The sequence below is a fragment of the Staurois parvus genome, unplaced genomic scaffold (assembly GCF_062004578.1).
Source record: "Staurois parvus isolate SC_StPar_1 unplaced genomic scaffold, SC_StPar_1.0 ptg000517l, whole genome shotgun sequence".
NCBI classification, from domain to species: Eukaryota; Metazoa; Chordata; class Amphibia; order Anura; family Ranidae; genus Staurois; species Staurois parvus.
Genome location: NW_028318313.1, coordinates 871,031 through 891,630, shown reverse-complemented (window position 1 = coordinate 891,630; position 20,600 = coordinate 871,031). Strand labels below are relative to the sequence as shown.

The 20,600-nt window shown below is 44.5% G+C and overlaps 1 protein-coding gene across 1 annotated transcript in view; it reads right to left on the bottom strand.

The window, feature by feature from the left end:
• TEC (tec protein tyrosine kinase) overlaps positions 1 to 20,085 on the bottom strand; it is a 145,688-nt gene extending 125,603 nt beyond the window's left edge. Inside the window, exon 1 of the mRNA XM_089690119.1 lies at positions 18,716 to 20,085. The gene's annotated coding sequence lies outside the window, so the exon portion shown is untranslated. The remainder of the gene's footprint in view (positions 1 to 18,715) is intronic.
• Positions 20,086 to 20,600: the final 515 nt, after the last annotated feature.

Here is a 20,600-nt window from a genome sequence, read left to right as displayed (position 1 = left end):
TGAGTGAAGCACTCTTTCTATACCTCTTCCATTGAGGAATCATTAACCAAGGGAACTTTTCCATGTAATGCTTGCAGTTTTTGTCCATATATTCATCCAAATGTTATTCCACAACTCCCTAATGGTCGAATTTTCCACCTCAAACATTTTGTCGATCAAACATTAGCAGTGGTATACATTCTTGCGTGTCCATGCGGGCCTTTTACATCGGTTTATTACATGCAAAATGCAGTCTGCTACAGGTAAAAAGTCCATGACCCCTTCCAAAAACCACACTGTCTCAAAACGCACAGATGTGATCTAAATCCATAGGAAATCATGTTGAACAGACTGTGTGTTTCTTCAAACTGGAAAATGCACTGAAATCTGCATAAGTGTGAACCTAGAGTTAATTCTAAAGATGTTTTGTAGCTTACTAAGCTACTTCTTCAGTTCCTAGAATGTTAGGAAGATACCCCAGCATTTAAAATTACAGCTCCAGACACCGTAATCCAATCTACCAATCCACTCAATCCAATAATAAGTACTGTATATTGAAACGTAAACATATACACTTCACCTACTAATGTAAAAACATAGCACCAAAGAGTGTACAAAAAATACCAGTCTGAAAACATGTATGCATTCCAGCCCTGGGACTTTTCTGCCACTAGAGCCAAGGTTTCCCTGGAAGGTCGGGAGACTGGTGTGGGGCAATGCTGCAGCACTGTGTTCTGGGCTAACTGTCCCACCTTCCCCTACAACTCTCACCATTTATTTTTAGGCACATATTGGTGCATGCTGCCAGCAATTCCAGGTTGTTGACATTCTAACCTGAATTGTCTCTGCTGGCCCAGGCCACACAAGAGTTACAGATACTAGGGCACGGATGTCAAACTGGTGGCCCTCCAGCTGATGCCAAACTACAAGTCCCATGAGGCATTGCAAGATTGACAGTTACAGGCATGATGGGACTTGTAGTTTCGCAACAGCTGGAGGGCTGCCAGTTTAACACCCCTTCACTAGAGCATGGGGCTGAAGAATGATCAAGTGGAACGGACATCAAATGAGAGTAACACTTCCTCACTCATTTCCTACATTTGGCTGTGTAATATAACAGACTAAGGGAACACATAGAAACGTGTATTACTGTGCTCTGTGCCAGTAATACTTCGGTTTCACCCTGCAGTTAAAGTGATGACGTCATGACGCTCGCTTTTCATCGTTACTACCGCACTGTCACATCAGATGAGTGGAGTTTCCTCTGTTTGCATGTACAAAGGGTACTGCAGGAATACCTATGCGCTTATGTTAGGTGCGATTTAGCCCCCGCACCATGTGAGTGACCACTGTTTAATGCTTGTAATAAAGTAATATGTTTTAAGGATAAAGCACTATTGTCTTTCAATCGTTTTTTGACTTGTATACTGAGTGGAGGAGGAAGGAATAAGAGATCAGTGACCTGTGGAGAAAGAGCTCCATTCCAGGATATACCTGCCTTCTTATGTCCACTTCATGGGACACATGGTTTTTGACCAAACCTTTTAGTGAGGTGAATAACTCCAGATGAGAGCACATCTGGTGTTTGTGGTGGAGGATTTACAGTGCATGAAGATATGAACTTGTGTAGCTGTTTTCAAATTGAAGAAATGAGTTATATCTAGAGACTTTTTTTCCACATATATTCATTTTATTTATGTTTGGAGTTGTATTAGTAATCACATATATTTCAAGAAAGCGCGGCACTGTATGTTATATATCAGAGTTTGTACATGTTATGAGTATGTGTCGTGTGTGCTGCTTTCCACAATTTAGTTGGGATTTACACAAAAAGAATTCGTTTCCAGTAGTATTTGGGTTTGCGCGTGAGAATCGGTTGTTTATACAAACGTGATATATTGCAGCTTACCTAACACTAGATGAGGTGTCTGCATCAAGTTTCCCTCTGTTCTGTTTTGGAGATCTGGCCAGTAAGGCTACATACACACCGGATATTAAAGTGGTTCTAAAGGCTGAAGGTTTCTTAGGCTACGTTCACACTAGCCTTGTTAACAAGCAGCAGACAGGTGTTTGGGAAGTGTTTTTACCATTTTCCAAACGCCTGGGAAAATTCTGCACATTGCAGCACATGGTGCTGTTCAAACGGGAGCGTTAGCGTAGCGTTGCGTCGCGGCAAAACGGATGCCTCTGGTCGAGTCAGGAGGAGTTGAAGCCTCCTATTCAAGTCTATGGTGCCGCTCCACAAATGCCCGGCCGGCGTTTGCGGTGCGGTTGCAACGCGGTTGCGGGGTGTTTGCGGAGCGTTAACACCATTCAAACTTTATTATAGGCGTTTGTGGGGTGTTTTTAATGCTTGGCAAACACCTAGCAAGCGCCGCTAAAAATGCCCCGCAAACGCCGGACCAACGCTTGTCAAATGCTATAGGGGCATTTGGCAAGAGTTGGAAAAACAGTCAAGTGTGAACGAGCCCTTAGAATGCATGAAGGTAAAAAAACCTTCTGTGTGCAGCTTCCCCCTCATCCCCCTCGATACTTTCCTGAGACTGATCCCGATCCAGTGATGTGCAAGAGAGCAGTGGCTCTCCCAAGTCTCTCCTGGCTCCTGCTAGTGCCAATTACAAACAGTGAGGAGGGAGTGGGGGAGGCAGGGCCAAGCCATGCTCTGTGTGTCTTATAGACACACAGAGGCGGCTCAGGAGCGAGTACACATGAGTACTGCCAGAGCAAGCAGCTTGCTCTGGGGGCACTAAGCAGGAAGGAGGAGCCAGGAGTGCCAGCAGAAGACCCGAGAAGAGGAAGATCAGGGCTGCTCTGTGCAAAACTATTGCACAGAGCGGGTAAGTATGACATGTTTGTTATAAATAAAAAAAGAGCTAGACAATGGGCCCTATTCACTATAATGACAGATCAGCTATTTGCCACTCTCTGCACAGTCAGCTGTTACCTGCGGTGATCACTGCTGGATGCACACCAAGTTGAGGCCAAACTCAAGCTCACACTTTATAAACAGCAACATTTTTCTATTCCTTTTGGGATAAAGGTTTTACATAAATAAAAACTCATCCCTGTAAACTGAGACTTCTGGAAGAGAGCTGGTTGTTTCAAAAAACAGACCTCCCCAGATGAAAAAAGAAGAAAGAAAGCCTAAAAAAGAAAACTAATGCAGCCATCACATCTAAGAATTGGTAAGCTGCAATACAATAAATGTTTGCCTTTGGGGTTTAATACTGCTTTACCCACTTGCCTACCGGGCACTTTTACCCCTTCATGCCCAAGCCACTTTTCAGCTTTCAGTGCTGTCGCACTTTGAATGACAATGCGCGGTCATGCAACACTGAAATTTTTCTAATTTTTTTCACACAAATAGAGCTTTCTTTTGGTGGTATTTAATTGCCACTGGGTGTTTTTTTTTGCATTATAAACAAAAAAAGAGCAAAAAATGTGAAAGAAAAAAGTTTTTCTTTGTTTCTATTATAAAATCTTGCAAAAAGGTAATTTTTCTCCTTCACTCAAGTGCGTTGATGAGGCTGAAATGATAGGCATCACTGATGGGCACTGATGAGGTGGCACGGATAGGCATCACTGATGGGCACTGATGAGGTGGCATGGATAGGCATCACTGATGGGCACTGATGAGGTGGCACGGATAGGCAGCACTGATGGGCACTGATAGGCTTCACTGATGAGGTGGCACTGATGAGGCGGAACTGGTGCGCATTGATGAAGAGGCACTGATGATGCTGCACTGATATGAGGCAGTGATGGGCGGCACTGATGGGTGGCACTGCTGGGCACTAATGGGTGGCACTGCAGGGCACTGATGGGTGGCACTGCAGGGCACTGATCATTAGTGCCCTGATGATCAGTGCAGATGTCCTCTGTGACATTTGCCGGTTATCGGCAGTACTTTCCTCACGCTGTGGCAGAATATTATGGGCTCTCTCACCACCATCTGGGCACACCTCCTCAGTGATAGGCTTGAGTGCCATAAATATTCTGGCTGCATGCCCTGTTCATCCTCCCGCTATGATTCTAGAATCTTCTAAAAGACAGGGGGAAGCAACAGAGCAGAAGCCTGTGAAACACTGATGCTCCATGCACATTAAGCTAAGAAAAAGCTAGAAAACAATGCTGGATGAAAAGCGCTGATAACAGCTTTTTTGTGCCGCTTGTAGCAGCATTTTAGTAGCATTTTAGTAGCGTTTAGAGGCATTTAGGAGTGTTAACGTTTTATTAGCGTGTTTACAGTACATGAAGAAAAACACTCAAAAAAGCTGTTAGGAGACTTTTAGTAGCATTTAAAACTGTTCAGCTTTTTTTTTTCTTCTGGGAAAACGCTCCCAAAAACTATACAAAAACATGTTTTTTTCTGCTCCTAAATGCTGAAGCTTGGAAAGCGCTTCTAGCATAAAATAGTGTGCATGGACTCATAGGATAACACTATTAGCTTCTAGAAGCAGAAAAAATGCTGAGAAGTTTCTAGGAGCTTAAAGTGTTACTAAACCCACAACAGTAAAATCAGTCTGTATATGCAGTAAAGCATGCGTGTTATACTCACTGTGGAACCTAAGGGGTTAATCCTCCACATTGTGTAAAAACGCTGTTTGATCCTGTCTTCTCTGATCTTCCCGCTTCCAGTGCCCCTCTCTTACCTCCTGATAACACAAATTGTGTGGAGTCACTCTGCACATTCTCAGTTTGATGGGTTTTTTTTTGGGGGGGGGAATGAATGTGATCAGCACAGGGCCAATCAGCAATGTCCAGACGGAGGTCAGGGGTCCTGCATCCTCCTACAGCAGAATGAAAACTCCTCCTACAAGCTTTAACCAGTGCTCTGCTGGACACTAATTGAAGTCACAAGACTGCTATAAGGCTCCATTCACACTTATGCGACTTGTCATGCAACTCTGGGGTCCAAAGCCACATGAAAAGTCCCCTCCCACACAATTCCCAATGGGTACCATTCATATCTGTGCGACTTCAAGTCGCAGCAACTTAAAAGTAGTTCCTGCACTACTTTGGTCTGACTTTCATATGATTTGAGGGCCATAGACTTCAATGTAACCCCTCCAAAGTCGCATGAAAACTGCACCTGAATGTTGTACATGTAAATTGTGTGTGACTTTGTACAGTAGAAACAATTATCCTTGGTCAAAGCCAAAGTCATACTCATCCAAAGTCGCATCAAAGTCGCATTAAAGACGTATCAAGTCGCACTGTAAAGTCGTAATGAAAATCGCATCATTTTGAAGTCGCACAAGTGTGAATGGAGCTTAATGCAGGCCATAGACAGGCCAAATTTTCGGCCGATAAATGAAAAATCGGTCGGCCCGGCTGCCGATGCTGCCACCCATGTCATTTTTCGCGGATTTTCCAGCATGACCGATAAAAATAAATGAGATGATCTGTGAAAAACGGCCGACGGGCTGGCCCCACTAACGGTGTGAATATTGGCCGATTTGTCATGCAGATGAAAATTTGGCCGATAAACGACCCTTCTATAGCCTGCATAACTGTTGATGAGAAAAGGTATTTAGCAGTTTATGTTTACTAAAGTAATTGCACTTCCATGTTGTGTGTACTGTGGGAGACCAGATATAGTGAATGCAGGGTCCTGGGTTTAGTAACACTTTAAAAAAAACCATAACTCTAGGAGGGTACTACATCTACTATATGAGAGGAAGAGTAATACTCCATCATTGGTGTCAGTGGAAGGAATAGTGTCCCATTGTAGGTGTCAGTGGGAGGAATAGTGCCCCATTGTAAGTGTCAGTGGAAGGAATAGTGCCCCATTGTAAGTGTCAGTGGAAGGAATAGTGCCCCATTGTAGGTGTCAGTGGAAGGAATAGTGCCCCATTGTAGGTGTCAGTGGGAGGAATAGTGCCCCATTGTAGGTGTCAGTGGAAGGAATAGTGCCCCATTGTAGGTGTCAGTGGAAGGAATAGTGCCCCATTGTAGGTGTCAGTGGAAGGAATAGTGCCCCATTGTAGGTGTCAGTGGGAGGAATAGTGCCCCATTGTAGGTGTCAGCGGGAGGAATAGTGACCCATTGTAGGTGTCAGTGGGAGGAATAGTGCCCCATTGTAGGTGTCAGTTGGAGGAATAGTGCCCCATTGTAGGTGTCAGTGGGAGGAATAGTGCCCCATTGTAGGTGTCAGTTGGAGGAATAGTGCCCCACTGTAGGTGTCAGTGGTAGGAATAGTGCCCCATTGTAGGTGTCAGTGGGAGGAATAGTGCCCCCTTGTAGGTGTCAGTGGTAGGAATAGTGCCCCATTGTAGGTGTCAGTGGGAGGAATAGTGCCCCATTGTAGGTGTCAGTGGGAGGAATAGTGCCCCATTGTAGGTGTCAGCGGGAGGCATAGTGCCCCACTGTAGGTGTCAGTGGTAGGAATAGTGCCCCATTGTAGGTGTCGGTGGGAGGAATAGTGCCCCATTGTAGGTGTCGGTGGGAGGAATAGTGCCCCATTGTAGGTGTCAGTGGTAGGAATAGTGCCCCATTGTAGGTGTCAGTGGGAGGAATAGTGCCCCATTGTAGGTGTCAGTGGGAGGAATAGTGCCCCATTGTAGGTGTCAGTGGAAGGAATAGTGCCCCATTGTAAGTGTCAGTGGAAGGGATAGTGCCCCATTGTAGGTGTCAGTGGAAGGAATAGTGCCCCATTGTAGGTGTCAGTTGGAGGAATAGTGCCCCATTGTAGGTGTCAGTGGTAGGAATAGTGCCCCATTGTAGGTGTCAGTGGGAGGCAAAGTACCTTTATTGGGAGATATAGTGCCCCAAGGGCCGGATAAAGGCTAGCAAAGGGCCGCATCTGGCCCTTGGGCCGCTGTTTGGAGACCACTGCTGTAAATCATAAAGCGGACCTTTCCTTTCACTATAAATCACATCAACATACAGCTCTGCATACTGATATGAAATCACTGTATACTCATTAGTTAAATATTGCTTTTACTTTCAATTACTGTTTTTGCACTTCCTGGTTTTTGAGGCACTGGTGATGTAACCATCTTGGGAATGCTACATCACCAGTGCCTTCCCCCTCAGAGGATGTGCAATTTCGCATATTCCAGAAGGCAGAGAAAAGGACATTAGTGAAAAAGCTCACTGTGAGAACTATGGGGAGGAACAAAATAGGTATTCAAAGACTAAAATCCTGCAATTATCTATAAGTATCTGTTTGTAGATTACTAAACATTTCTTGAGATGCTTTTGTTGTCATTACTAAGATGGGGTGAAGCTTATCTTTATGTTCTGATGAGTTCGGTTTTTCTTTTTTTAGCTCAGATAAAACTGAACCAATATAAGGCGGTTAATCGGATCCTGGAGAACACGTCTCATTAAGCCCCAGTTCACACTGATGCGATGCGGGAAACACAGAGATTCCTGGGCGTAGCAATCGCACTGTGTTCTGTGATCTGCTATGGGTGTTAATGGAAAGTTAACGACACCCCAAATGCAGGTCGCAAATGCAGTGTCTTTGCCTGAACCAGATTGCATGGGTATAAACACCCATGAGATCCAGTTCAAGGGTGAATAAAAAAAAAGCTGCCTGCACCTTTTTTTGATGAGGATGAGGTGCGATTTGAGCCATTCAAAATAAATGGCTAAAATCGCACCGTACAGAATTGCATGTGATTTGCACAGGAATGCAGGGCGATTCCTGTTCACATGCAGTTCACAGTGTGACCCTAGGCTAAGCCACGAGCACCAGGAATGTGGAGGTAAAATTATTATCTGAATTACAAAACACTTCCTTGTCTAACATGACTTACTTCCTTATCCCACATGGCTCACGACTGAACTTTTTTGTGTTGCCTCCTCTTTAATCATTAATTTTTATTATCTGCTTTGCATTGCATCAAAAAACAGTACATTAATGTGGTACGATACATGTTACCATGCATTTGGTTAAGGCAGCCCATCCAAATAAATGGAGTGCCAAAGTACCATGGCAGGCAAAAAAATGGACAAGCAGCATTTTTCTGACATGGCTCACTACTATTTTGTTATTATGCATTGTAGTGCTTTTCGACGCATACTGTATGTTTCAGAGGTATATTGCCTTAGTGCATTTGAGCAACATTAAAAATGAATGGCATACAACATGCAAACATATGTAACAAGCACTGCGGTAATCCATATGTTACGGCAACGCAGCACAATTGACACGTGTAAATGGGTCCTTAGTAAGGCTTGGTCCACACCTATGCAGGTGGCTGCGGGTGTGGGAGATGCAGCAATTCCCACAACCACCCGCAGTGAAAATGCCAGAACCGCAGGGAAACTGCATGGTCAAAATGCGATTTCCCTGTAGGCCGCATTTTAAAAAAAGGTGTGTACACCTTTTTCTGCAGGAAACGCAGGCATGGCAGCTCATTCAAATGAATGGGCTGCTGTGCCCGAGCAATCACAGCCCGCAAAAGCACATACTGTATATGTGAACCGAGCCTAAGGATGTGTGAGACAAACACTCGGACAGGAGTGATTTGAGTGGAGTTTGTATCAGGCGAAGTCATACTGGCTAGTGGAAACCTCACACAAACTCTGCTCCCTTTGTGCTTCTCTTAAGCTAGCTATATACATTTTTTTTTCTTGTTCAGCCAGCAGCCTGAAGAAAAAAAAAAACAGATTCCTCCATCCACAGAAAAATATTGGAAGGGGGAATCCCCTGGTCCCTGCTTAGCTGGCTGGATTTCCATCACTGTATTGCCAGCGTTAAGAGTACTTACCCTTCCATACAAACTACTCATTGAATCTGGTAAATTGGCCATTTTGCTGCAAAGGGTTATAGCTACAGGAAATGATTAAAGAGGACTTTTACTCAAATGTTAATAGTCTTGCTGGGTGGATCCATAAAGAGTAATAGATGGACATAAAGTGATAGTAAACACCGCGGGGTGATTCATAATAAAGCTTGCCTATATGTTCAAGAAATATCTCCTAAATGTGCATGGTTTAGAAGATATTCATTATTTCTGCAGCAGGTGATGTCACAGGCACATGCGCTCTGAAGGGATGGAATATTAAGTATGCCGTTCCTGCAGAGCGCTGTGGCACGGCTGTGGCTCCTGTGCGCATGCGCGGGAATGATGACATCACCCGGCCATTCAAACGGCTGAAGCCCACGAACCCAGACTGAAGACCAGGTGAAGATGGAAGACCTGTTAGCGGTGACAACGCACCGCTTGGAGGGTTTTGTTTTAAGGAAAATCTTTCATAGTGTGCTAGAATGCGATGCATACTAGCACATTATGACATTAACTTGCAGGGACTGGATTTTTTTTCTTCCTTTTTCAAGACTTCACTATCGCTTTAAAGAGGATCTTCAGCCAGGGTTCCATAAATTAAAAGTCAACAGCTACAAAAACTGTAGCTACCAACTCTTAATAAACAGGCACTCACCCGTCCAGGGATTCTGCATTCTCCTCACCCAGGTCGGTTCCCGGTACCAGCAAGTTAACTGTGGGGCTGGCTGTGACTCCTTCAAAGCTGGCACCCCACTGCGCATGCATGAGCTATGCTGTACACTGTGAATGGTACCTGCGACATGTCCCAGAAGGTTGTGGGCATGGAGGAGGGGACGAACTTCCTAGGAAGTGGGAGTGGGTACCTGTTGAAACTAGCTACCCCCGACCAAGAAAAAAAATCCACATATGGCAGAGGAAGGCAGGAGGAGAAGGAAGAGCAGAACTTCCCCTTTTGACGCTCCACACTTTCTTCTGTGCCAAGATATTTGATCACACAATTTCTGAAAGGAAGGGCTATAGTTCATACTGGCTCATTCCCATTTTCAACAGAAATCAGGTGACCAAATGTCTAGGCTTCTGGCTATTTGACCAACACTGAGATGACTCTTTCAAGGTTGTAAACCAGGTAGTTTACATTAGCGTTTTTTTAATCCTCCACTGGAGGATGAGGAATAGGAAAAGCACATATCTACTGAGTAGCAGACTGCACAGTAACACTATGTATTTGTTTTTCTTTGTTTTCTGACAATGTTGTGAAATGACATGAAATTACATGTGCATTCCCCTCCAAGGGGTTCTACATTGACTGCACATCAATTTCAGTGTCTCAATTTCTGATCAGTAGTTAGCTGATAGTTATGCAGGCCATAGACGATTCGTTTATCGGCTGAAAAACGAAACATCGGTTGTTCTGTTGCCACCAATGATTGCGAAAATCGGCTGTTTTTCGCAAATTTTCCAGCATGACCGATAAAAGAAATGAGGAGGAACCGCAAAAATCGGCTGATGATATCGCCCCAGTAACAGTGCGAAAATCGGCCGATTATTCTTTCGGATGAAAAATCGGCCGATAAACAAACCGTCTATGACCTGCATTACTGTAGAAATAATAATGAGAAGCCATTCAAACCACTGTGCAAGCACAGCTGATAATAATGATCATAGACATGGAGAATGCTGATCTACTACAGAATGCATGTCAGAAAAGTGAATCTAAAATGGATAGTGTAGATGACTTTAGGCATTCCGTACCCTTGCCGGCCTCTTCAGCCTACACCTTTTTGGTAGTACAATATGTGGTGAGGGACTTCCTGTGACCTTGAATATCCCTAGAATTGACAATAATCATATCTTGCTTTATTGAATACGCTACTTTCTCCATATCATCAAGTAAATCCCTGGTTTGTGAGTGAAAACTACAGATGAAATATTGCAATTTTGCTTTCTCACCATCATGTTACTACTGAGGTTTAACATTATTATCTTGCAGCAATGCATAAATGCTTAAATCGGAGGTCCAGTCTGTAAAACATAAATAAATTAAAAGTCAGCATCTACAAATCCTATAGCTGCTGACTTTTAATAAATGGACACTTATCTGATCCAGCACCATCCTCACCCAGGCCAGTTCTTCACTAGCCTCTGAATTCCCATGCCCTGGCATCCTAACTGTGGGCAGCCGGCTGTGTGGCTTTCAGCTTCACAGCCAGATGCCTGCTGTGCATGTGCGAGTCACTTTGTGAATGGTCCTGTAGTCTTCTGGGACCTGTCACTTGTCCCAGAAGACTGCAGGGAGGGAGGGGGGAAGGAGATCGCCTACGCAAACGAAGCGGAAGTGGGAGCAGGTACCTGTCAAAATTAGGTACCCACTCCTACCCTCCCCTCTAAAATTACATGCCAAGTTTGACAGAGGAGAGGGGGAGGATGTCTTAAAGAGGAACTTCCCCTTTTGGGTGGAGCATCGCTTTAAGGCATAAGTTTAAAGTAAAAAAAAAAAAAAAACAGCACTAGGGATGGTACTTCCATTGAATGTGAAGTATAGCTTGTGCTGCTGGCTGATCTCTTAGTTGAAATTCAAAGTCCTCTGCCCTCCCCACCCGCTTCTCATACCCCACATAATCTTCTGATCCTGCAGGGGTTAATATGAGTGTTTCACCTGTCATAGGCACCCATCAAAAGTGTTGATCATGCCTGCCCTTTCTCCTCCTCCCTTCCTTCATTCATAAAACTATACTTTCATCATCCATGTATCTTGCATTCATAGGTCACTTGTCATTGATGAAAGCTATAGTATTGTTTCTTTGAATGAATGGAGGAGGGTTCAGAAAGGGTGGGCATAGTCAGCACTTTGGACAGTCTGTGACTGGTTCAGTCAAACATACTAACTATTGGGGTATGGGAGCGCCATATGACTTCAGATGTCAGCAGAAGAGCTAGCGGGAGGGGGTGTACAGATCCAAACGCAGAGCCTCTGCACCTGTATCTGTGCACCTGCTCCTTCCCCCATCTCAAACTTTGACAGGCGATTGTGTCAGTGACAGCACTGTGTGTGCATCCTCTTCTATGGGCTGTCTGCATGCAGCCCCGGGGTGGGTGCACATGCAACTGCCAGCAGCTCTGTGCAGAGGATGTGCTTAATCACTTGTCTGAATGACTTCCAAATGCTCTTGTTTTGAATTGTACAATTTATGATATGATATTTAGAAACACAATATATGCAAAATACTATATTACCCACGTGCCACCACTATCAGACCCACATGCTCCGGCACTTCCCATTCCCATGCCACCTTCCTCACCCTTCTCCTTCTCCTATCTGCTGGGGACATCTCCCCGAACCCTGGCTCCTTCCCCCAGACACCACTAAACTACTCGTACACTCCCTGATTATCTCACGCCTTGACTACTGCAACTCCCTCCTCACCGGCCTACCCCAGTGCAGGCTCTCCCCACTTCAGACCATCCTGAACTCAGCGGCCAGACTCATCCACCTCACCAACCGCTCCACCTCTGCCACCCCCCTCTGCCACCCCCCTCTGCCTATCCCTCCACTGGCTCCCGATTGCCCAACGCGTCAAATTCAAACTACTCACTCTGACCTACAAAGCCATTCACAACACTGCCCCTAACTACCTCACCAACCTGATTCCCAGGTACCACCCTACCCGTACCCTTCGCTCCTCACAGGACCTCCTTCCATCTTGCTCCCTGGTCTCCTCCTCCCACACACGACTGCAAGACTTCTCCAGGTCCTCCACCATCCTCTGGAACTCACTACCCCAATCCATCAGACTGTCACCTTCCCTCCTCACCTTCAGGCGCTCCCTGAAAACCCACCTCTTCAGGGAAGCCTACCACACCCTCACCTAACTGCCGTTCTCCTTCATTCCTCCTACCACTCCATCCCCCGCGGCCACTTCCTCCTGTACCACTACCCCCTCCCTCCTAGACTGTAAACTCGAAAGAGTAGGGCCCTCTAACCCCTCGTGTGCTGTTTGTTGTTGCTGTACTGTTTCATGTATTGTCCCCCCCTCTATTGTACAGCGCTGAGCAAACCCTTTGGCGCTATATAAACTCGATGTAATAATAATAATAATAATAATTTTATTGAGTTTGCTTTGCTGACATCAATTTCAGTTTTGGAGCCAGGCATCCAGAAGTTCTGATTCTGAGTGACAACACTGGTGCCATTATCAAAACTGAAACTTCTTGATGTTCTATTTTTGCTGAAGTTTATTTTTTCAACCATGAAAAGGAAGAGGATGTAGCAGGTGAGACATACACTATGTCACTAAGAAAGTGAATGGACGTGTATTGTTCATTGAACATCTGATATAGGTATAGGTACAAGGAAAGGTAAGAACAAAACACTGGAAGGAATGAGAACACTGCAGGAATGCAAAACACCTGGTCCAGCCTCACAAGGAGGGTGGAGGCAAACTAAAAGAGAGGAATGCTTGATCACAAAAAGATTTGATTATAAAAGAAAGAGCTTGAAATGTAATACAAATGAAGGTGTGAAGGATTTGGAAAAGAAACCACAAACTCTTTCATTCATACAGATATAAATGTAGAGAGACCGGCTTAAGGCTGGGATAAGCAAATATTGGCTAAATACAAGAGGCATGCATACTGTTACTGGAATCTTGGTGTCCTTTGTGTATTTTTTCCAGATCTGTACAGTAACCTAGTGTGAAACTTTGTCTCTGTGCTGGCCCTTCCACTAATAAAGACCGGTCACTGCTGCTCTCTGCTTTTGTGCAGGGTGACTGGTCTTGTCTCCGCCCCTCCTGTAGTTTTCTGCAGGCAGCCTGTAGTAGGTGGAGCCTGCTGGGTCCCTCCCACAGCTCTCATCTCTGCACAGGCCGTACAGCACAGTGATGATGTAACCAGTACTTTAATAAGGTAGTAAATGGGACTGCATAGACATTTGGTGCACACAAAGAGGATTTATATCCTTTGTGACTGTTGTGGAACATATTTAAATGAAAGTTTTTGTTCAGCTTCCACACACTCCCATCAAAGCGTGTTATTGTTCGAAATACCTTGATTCTCTTGTATAGTTATTAGGACCCTTTCACAAGAGTGCCCTCTGTTCTGTCTCAGTGGGGGATCCTGGACCGATTCCCGGATTTGTGGTTAATAGCTGACCCTACCACCTATTCACATTACAAGAGTCTGAAAGACACTGCTTACATGTTAAACAATCTTGTCAAATCAGGTGCAAAAAAAGACTGTCAGAGGCTGCTTACGTGTAACAAAAAACTGTCAGAGACTTCTCGCAGGAAACAAAAGACTGTCAGAGACTCCTCACAAGTAACTGTCAGAGACTCCTCACAAGTAAGAAAAACCTGTCAGAGACTCCTCACAAGTAAGAAAAAACTGTCAGAGACTCCTCACAAGTAACTGTCAGAGACTCCTCACAAGTAAGAAAAAACTGTCAGAGACTCCTCACAAGTAAGAAAAAACTGTCAGAGACTCCTCACAAGTAACTGTCAGAGACTCCTCACAAGTAAGAAAAAACTGTCAGAGACTCCTCACAAGTAAGAAAAAACTGTCAGAGACTCCTCACAAGTAAGAAAAAGCTGGCAGAGACTCCTCGCAAGTAAGAAAAAGCTGGCAGAGACTCCTCGCAAGTAAGAAAAAGCTGGCAGAGACTCCTCGCAAGTAAGAAAAAGCTGGCAGAGACTCCTCGCAAGTAAGAAAAAGCTGGCAGAGACTCCTCGCAAGTAAGAAAAAGCTGGCAGAGACTCCTCGCAAGTAAGAAAAAGCTGGCAGAGACTCCTCGCAAGTAAGAAAAAGCTGGCAGAGACTCCTCGCAAGTAAGAAAAAGCTGTCAGAGACTCCTCGCAAGTAACAAAAGTCTGTCAGAGACTCCTCACTAGTAAGAAAAACCTGTCAGAAACTCCTCGCAAGTAACAAAAGACTGTCAGAGACTCCTCACAAGTAAGAAAAACCTGTCAGAGACTCCTTGCAAGTACCAAAAGTCTGGCAGAGACTCTTTGCAAATAACAAAAGACTGTCAGAGGCTCCTTACAAGTAAGAATAAATTGTCAGAGACTGCTCACAAGTAACAAAAGTTTGTCAGAGACTCCTTGCAAGTAACAAAAGATTGTCAGAGACTCCTCACAAGAAAAAAACTGGCAGAATTTCAATCCACGTGTAGCCATTCCTATCCAACAGAAGTAGATTGTTAGATCAAATTCTGTTGAACGAGAATGTTGGAAAATTTGTGTCGATCAGCAGCTGCAGTCAGAATACTCTGTGGTTGATTTACTAAAGGTAAATAGACTGTAGAGTGCAAGTGCAGCACAAGTGCACTGTAAATGTAGTTGCTTTATATCCAAGGGGAAACCCTGAAATGAGGTAAAGCTCTACTGATTTCTTTAATCCAATCATGTGCAAGCAAAAATGCAGTTTTTTTTTATTTCCTTGCATGTTCCCCTCAGATCTAGAGCAACTCCACTTTCAGAGCACTTGCAGTGCACAGCCTATTTGCCTTTAGTAAATCAACCCCAATGTCCCAGTGGAGAGGAGGATCCTCCATGCACCTCACTTGTGTTGATGGAGGAATCTGTTTGATGTCGTTGGGTATCCATCCTGCAGGTGTATAGTAGCTCTCACATTATTTATTTAAAGGAACAGGAGGGGCTTTAGAAAGGAGTTCTGAAGATAAAGCATTCTGGTGATATGTAGTTGGGGATGGAAGTCGGGTGTAAACAGACAGGCGGTCCGCCCATAGAGGAGAGTGGGCTATGTCTGTGTCTGCTCTTCATAAGCGGAGCAAGCAAGCCTTTCATCCGCTTGCTTAGCGGGGATCAGCAGACAGATTCCCTGCTTAGCAAGCGGATCGCAGCTGGAGTCCACCCCGTGTGAAAGGGGCCGTAAACTGAAACAAATCCCTGTGACGGTGAACCCTTTATGTTTTCTTCTTCACTAATGAACAAACATGAGCAGGAAGACCAACCATGGAACTTGCTTAATAGATTTACGGTAATAATTGCAAGATAATCTGTACAGAGGACAGGAAGTGCCATTGAATTAGTCATAAAATATGGTATTATACAGAATATATATATATATATATATAATAGAGGGATACAGGATATGTAATGTCACCACACCACAAACTATTTTCTACAACATCTGTCCTAGATTTGCATCTATATTCCTTGTTATCATTCTGAATGATTTGTCTGTCACTGATCTGCTCTAACTGGTAAGAACCAGGAAACAACATGTATTATGTCACTTCTTGGTTCAGCTGTCACTTTCCCCGGCTGCAGAAGAAGCTAATGGAACACAATCTGTACTACATTAGCTTCAGTGGCATGCAGGGTATCATCAAGGGGTCTAATAGACCCCTAATGTCTCATTAAAGAGAGACTGTCACTATACATATGCTATCACCTAGGGTGCTATTGGTTCCCTATATAATAGCAATAAAGTTAAGTGAAAAAAAGAGTAAAAAATAATAATGATACCCCCAAGCACTTCCCTGAACGTCCAGTGCTGCATGACTGAAAACAAGCTTTAACCCTGATCTGAAAAGCGACCTACCATGGATGGAAAAATATAAAGATGAGAAATGTGAAGTAAAGAAACAAACAAATAATTCTATGACTGCGTGTATTAGAGCATACAGTTATCAGACTACTATATTTTTTATGATATTGTTCCTTTAAGGGCCTGGTATGCAATCTGCAGCCTGGGACTGCAATTGGCTCTTGCTCACTTATTGTGCGGCCCATGGGGCCAGTGAAAACATCTCCTAGGAGTTTGCTCAGGCCAAGAAAAATAATCTTTACACTGGGGGTTTGTTCTATTTCTGTTCCACGATCTTTCTTTTTTCTTAAAGTGGTTGTAAACCTCAGTCATGAAATATGAACAAAGCATATCCCTCTATAGTGTGTTCTTGTCTCAATTAGGGGCTTTAATTGTCATTTCTGTCTGCTTCTTCTTTCCTCTGCTATCAGCTATGAGTCACTTCTAACAAATTTTCCTGACACCATGTTTAATAGGTGACAGGGGAGGGAGCTCCAGCAGATTTACAGCCTCTGTTCCTGTGAGCTGTGTGAAGGAGGTGTGTCCCTTCCCTCCAATCAACTCTGAAATCAATGCTGGCACCATCGGATTACAAAACACATGAAATATCTGATTTTCCAAAGAACATTTGTTCGGAATTTGACCCATGTATGGCCTGCATTACACTTTGCAGAGCTCCATGAGAAGAGCTCTGCAAAGTGTAATGCAGGCCATACGTGGGTCGAATTCCGAACAAATTTTCTTTGGAGAATCGGATATTTCATGTGTTTTGTAATCCGATGGTGCCAGCATTGATTTCGAAATTCGATCAACCAAGCCTTTAATGTCACCTCATGTTGCTACAGAAAATAATTTTTATGGCCAAGAATTTTCTTTTCTTTACAGGTCACAGCTCATGCTCTTTTTTTTTTCAATTACATTTCTCACTTGATTCTACCATCATTGATTGGAAATTTGTTCATTTTTTAAAAAAAATCCAACATGCCAATCACTCAAATTCGATGGTCGCTCGAAAATCGGCCATTGCTGTGGCCCACTTATGGTGCAAAATTGAAACGAAAATTCCTAGAAAAGATTTTTGAAAGAAAATTCTTTTGGAATACGACCCGTGTATGGCTGGCTTAACTTCAGCTCTTCACCCCCTTTTGTTCTCAACTCTCAGAAAATGTTATCAATTCAGGACTTTGAATGGATGTAGAGAAGAGAAGACAGATGCAACTTATGCAGGCTATCCACAGGTCGAATTTCCGAACAAATTTTCTTTAGAAAATGAGAAATTTAGTGCGTTTTGTAATCCGATGGTGCCACCATTAATTTCAAAGTTCAACCAACCAAGCCTTCAATTTTACCTCATGTTGCTACAGAAAATAGTTTTCGTGGCCAAGAATTTGTCTTTTCCAGGTCACAACTTATGCTCATTTCTTTTTCATTTATATTTCCTACACGATTCACCAATTGTTGATTCCAAATTCGTTCATTTTTCAAAAAAAATGCAACATGGCCGATCACTCAAATTCAATGGTCACACAAAAATCGGCCTTTTCTGTGATCCACTAATGGTGTGAAATTCAAACGAAAACTCTTTCAAAACATTTTCTAAAGAAAATTCTTTTGGAATTCGACCCGTGTATGGCGGCTTTATGTAGGGGGATTTGTTTTTATCTCTGTGTATCCCGAGTCTAGTCACTTCACTGGGTATATGGAAGGGTTTACACCCAGCTTACGTGCTCACCCCGCTCCACAGATGCAGTGTTCCTAATTGGAAGGACTGCCTACACGTGGATGCATGAACAACTGTGCATCCCTATGCAGGTACAGACTATGGGCCTCAGCACCCATGTGAATGAGGCCTAGCTGTGTATTTTATGCCATTACCATGATCCACTGCTGGACACCACATACGTGTGCATTATTTGTTGTTTCTACCTGTAGTAGGGCCAAGAAACAATAGTGCTCACCTTGATTTTTTTTTCTGCCTTAACTCAGTGATACTCACTCTAAATATACAAATGTTTGTACCTAAAACACATTGATACTGACATCAAGAGCTCATTTACACCAGTGGTGCCCCCTGAAGAGTGAACTATGGTGGATCACTTTTCAGGGGGCATTTGGCAGCCCGTGAGAAGGTGTTATGTCACCTGTATTTAACCACTTGTCTACCATGCCATTTCTAAATGTATCTTGTAGGCAAATGGTTAAGGGAAGGAAGTTGGGAGCTGGAAATAGCAAAGTTCAAACATGTGGTTTTACCACTCTCCAACCACAAGTCTAAAACTTGCCTAACCTGGATCAAGCCCTGAAACATCCTATTATTTCATTTAAACAGACTTCCCCTCCAATGAAAGGCAAGTATAGACTGTCAGTATTTACAAACAGCAAACAACATGCAAACAGTTCCTGAAGGGTTAGGACATATCCTGTGATGACAGGTGATGAGATCACTGTACCTGGGTCAGATCCCGGCTGTCAGGAGTAGGTAACTGCTGCCCTCCTCCGCTGTCACTCTTCTGCTGTCCCTCCTCAGTGTTCCTCCTCTGCTGTCACTCTTCAGATGTCACTCCTCAGTGTCCCTCCTCAGTTGTCACTCCTCAGTGTCCCTCCTCAGTTGTCACTCCTCAGTGTTCCTCCTTTGCTGTCACTCTTCAGATGTCACTCCTCAGTGTCCCTCCTCGGTTGTCACTCCTCAGTGTCCCTCCTTGGTTGTCACTCCTCAGTGTCCCTCCTCAGTTGTCACTCCTCAGTGTCCCTCCTCAGTTGTCACTCCTCAGTTGTCACTCCTCAGTGACCCTCCTCAGTTGTCTCTCCTCTGTTGTCACTCCTCAGTTGTCCCTCCTCAGTTGTCTCTCCTCTGTTGTCACTCCTCAGTGTCCCTCCTCAGTTGTCACTCCTCAGTTGTCACTCCTCAGTGTCCCTCCTCAGTTGTCACTCCTCAGTGTCCCTCCTCAGTTGTCACTCCTCAGTTGTCACTCCTCAGTGTGCCTCCTTAACTGTCACTCCTTAGTTGTCACCCCTCAGTTTCCCTCCGCAGTTGCTACCTCACAGTATCACCCCTCAGTTGTCACTTTCCCAGTTGTCACTCTTCAGATGTCACTTCTCAGTTTTCACCCTCAGTTGTCACCTCTCAGTGTCTCTCCTCAGTTGTCACCCCTCAGTTGTCACCTCTCAGCGTCTCTCCTCAGTTGTCACCTCTCAGGGTCTCTCCTCAGTTGTCACCTCTCAGCGTCTCTCCTCAGTTGTCACCTCTCAGCGTCTCTCCTCAGTTGTCACCTCTCAGGGTCTCTCCTCAGTTGTCACTTCTCAGGGTCTCTCCTCAGTTGTCACCTCTCAGGGTCTCTCCTCAGTTGTCACCTCTCAGCGTCTCTCCTCAGTTGTCACCTCTCAGGGTCTCTCCTCAGTTGTCACCTCTCAGTTGTCACCTTTCAGTTGTCACTTCTCAGTGTCTCTCCTCAGTTGTCACCCCTCAGTTGTCACCTCTCAGTGTCACTCTTCTGTTGTCACTCCTCAGTGTCCCTCCTCAGTGTGCCTCCTTAACTGTCACTCCTTAGTTGTCACCCCTCAGTGTGACTTTTCAGTATCTCAGTGTCAGACTCCCGTAGTTGTCACGGAAGCAACTAGTAGAGGAGAAAACTTTCCTGATGACGACATTAGCCCCGCCCTCAGTACACATGAGTGGAGGTGTACCAGCAGATGAATGCGGTAACAGTGGCAGTCGCACGGCCGGCAGGAGTCTGTGTCAGGGCCGAGTGTGTGTATCTCTGTAATGGATGAGGCCGCCCTGTGTGTACGGAGATCAGGGTGTCATCTCCACCTGCAAGGACAGGCGCCGTGTAATGCACAGGGAGACCTCCAGGCAGCATTGTCTACAGAGCAACAGCGCCACCTATGTCCTGATCACTAGTACTACGCCATAGTAGAAAGCCGGCTGTCCGTCCTTTCAGACCCAGTTTGTCAGTAACAGAGGGTTGCACGGCGCTATGTATTCATTTCTCTTATTTATCTATTACAGGTATTTATATAACACCAACAATGTATGCAGGGCTTTACACATAGATTGTGTATGTGCATCAGTCCATCTCCCTCGAGGAGCTCTTAGCCTTCAATTAATGCACAACATTTGGAGGTTAAGCAATGCCCTTCATTGGCATCAACTGAAAGGGTTCGTTCACCTTTACCGGAAGAGACTACCTGTGCAGACAAGGGGTGTCTGCAGATAAAACCAAACCATGCAGCTCTGACTAAAGTGGAATAATGCCCTTGCTATATGTGTAGGCCATTTACATGCCTCCTGAAGCCTGACTGGGAAACTTCTAGGACGTTGTTAAGGACTTTGCT